We start from the raw sequence: 2,500 nt of genomic DNA on the forward strand, positions 1-2,500 counted from the left end.
TGGGCCCTGTTCATTGGGGCGGGGCCTGGTCATTGGGAATGGGCCCTGTTCATTGGGGCGGGCCTGTTCATTGGGGCGGGGCCTGTTCATTGGGCGGGATCTGTTCATTGGGCGGGCCTGTTCATTGGGGTGGGCCTGTTCATTGGGGCGGGCCTGTTCATTGGGGCGGGGCCTGTTCTCCATCGGGGTGGGGCCTGTTCATTGGAGCGGGATCTGTTCATTGGAGCGGGACCTGCTCATTGGGTGGGGCCTGTTCATTAGGGCGGGCCTGTTCATTGGGCGGGGCCTGTTCATTGGGGCAGGGCCTGTTCATTGGGGCAGGATCTGTTCATTGGGGCGGGGCCTGTTCATTGGGGCGGCCTGTTCATGGAGCGGGACCTGCTCATTGGGGCGGACCTGCTCATTGGGCGGGGCCTTTTCATTGTGTGCGGAGACTGTTCATTGGGGTGGGGCCTGTTCATTGGGCGGATCTGTTCATTGGGCGGGGCCTGTTCATTGGGGCGGGGCCTGTTCATTGGGGCAGGGCCTGTTCATTGGTGGCGGGGCCTGTTCATTGGGGCCTGTTCATTGGGCGGGATCTGTTCACTGCGGGGGATCTGTTCATTGGGGCGGGCCTGTTTTCATTGGGGGCGGCGTGTTCATTGGGGCGGGGCCTGTTCATTGGGGCGGGATCTGTTCATTGGGGCGGGCCTGTTCATTGGGGCGGGCCTGTTCATTGGGGCAGGGCCTGTTCATTGGGGCGGGCCTGTTCATTGGGGCAGGCCTTTCATTGGGGCGGGATCTGTTCACTGCGGCGGGATCTGTTCATTGGGGCGGGGCCTAGTTCATTGGGCTGGGCCTGTTCATTGGGGCCATGGTCCTGTTCATTGGGGCGGGGGCCTGTTCATTGGGCCAGGGCCTGTTTCATTGGGGTGGGGCCCTGTTCATTGGCGCAGGGCCTGTTCCTTGCGGTGGGGGCCAGTTCATTGGGGCGGGCCTGTTCATTGGGGGGGGGATCTGGTTCATTGGGGCGGGGCCTGTTCATTGGGGCGGGGCCTGTTCATTGGTGGCTGGGGCTCTTCATTGGGGCTGGGCCTGTTCACTGCGGCGGGGCCTGTTCCTTGCGGCGGGGCCCTGGTTCATTGGGGCGGGGCCTCGGTTCACTGCGGCGGGATCTGTTCATTGGGGCGGGGCCTGTTCATTGGGTGGGGCGGGGCCTGTTCATTGGGAGCGTGGGCCTGGTCATTGGGGTGGGGATCTGTCATTGGGGCGGGGCCTGTTCATTGGGGGTGGGCGGGGCCTGTTCATTGGGGCGGGGCCTGTTCATTGTGGCGGGGCCTGTTCCCTCGCGGCGGGTGCCTGTTCATTGCGGCGGGGGCCTGTTCATTGGGGCGGGGCCTGTTCACTGCGGCGGGATCTGTTCATTGGGGCGGGGCCTGTTCATTGGGGCGGGGCCTGTTCATTGGGGCGGGGCCTGTTCATTGGGGCGGGGCCTGTTCATTGGGGCGGGGCCTGTTCACTGCGGCGGGATCTGATCATTGGGGCGGGGACTGTTCATTGGGGCGGGGCCGGTCATTGGGGCGGGGCCTGTTCATTGGGGCGGGGCCTGTTCATTGGGGCGGGGCCTGTTCATTGGGGCGGGGCCTGTTCATTGGGGCAGGGCCTGTTCATTGGGGCGGGGCCTGTTCATTGGGGCGGGGCCTGTTCATTGGGGGTGTGGTTTAAAAAGGGGGTTTAATTATTTGGGACGTTAGATCATTTCTGTCCCCCCCCCCCACCCCCACCCTCACCCCCCCCCCCCACTCTCCCCCACCCCCACCCCAAGACAATTGTGATGTTTCCCAGTTGGAATGTGGGATTCCGGCCTCACCTCCTGGTTCTGGTTCTTTTCCCTTTCAGCCAAAGACCTGGTGTGTCGGCTGCTGGAGGTGGACCAGGAGCTGAGAACCTCGGCCCCCGGGGCCCTGACCCACACCTGGTGAGTTAGAACCAGTCTCCGCGAGGGAGCAGGACACACACACTCACATACACACCACACACACTGACACACACACACCCACACACACACCCACCACACACACATACACGCACATTCACCCACACCCACACACACACCCACACACACCCACACACTGACACATACACACCCACACCCACTGACACACCCACCTCACACACACCCACATACACACCCACACCACACACACACACACCCACACACACTGACACATACACACCCACACCCACTGACACCCACACACACACCCACACACACTCCCACACATCACACACCCACTGACACACACACACCCACACACTGACACACACACACCCACATACCCACGCACACACACTGACACACCACACACTGAAACACCCACACACCCACACACACCCACACACACCCACTAACACACACACACACACAGACACAACGCACACCCACACACTGACACACACACTGTCACACCCACACAAACACTGACACACACACCCACACACAGACACACACACACTGACA

At 62.2% G+C, this 2,500-nt stretch overlaps 1 long non-coding RNA gene across 1 annotated transcript in view; it reads left to right on the top strand.

Moving 5' to 3' along the window:
• Positions 1-1,874: 1,874 nt before the first annotated feature.
• Positions 1,875-2,500, top strand: part of LOC119955809 — a 3,276-nt gene continuing 2,650 nt past the window's right edge. Inside the window, exon 1 of the long non-coding RNA XR_005458531.1 lies at positions 1,875-1,957. This is a non-coding gene — a long non-coding RNA (uncharacterized LOC119955809). The remainder of the gene's footprint in view (positions 1,958-2,500) is intronic.

Source organism: Scyliorhinus canicula, chromosome 21, assembly GCF_902713615.1.
Source record: "Scyliorhinus canicula chromosome 21, sScyCan1.1, whole genome shotgun sequence".
Taxonomy (NCBI): Eukaryota; Metazoa; Chordata; class Chondrichthyes; order Carcharhiniformes; family Scyliorhinidae; genus Scyliorhinus; species Scyliorhinus canicula.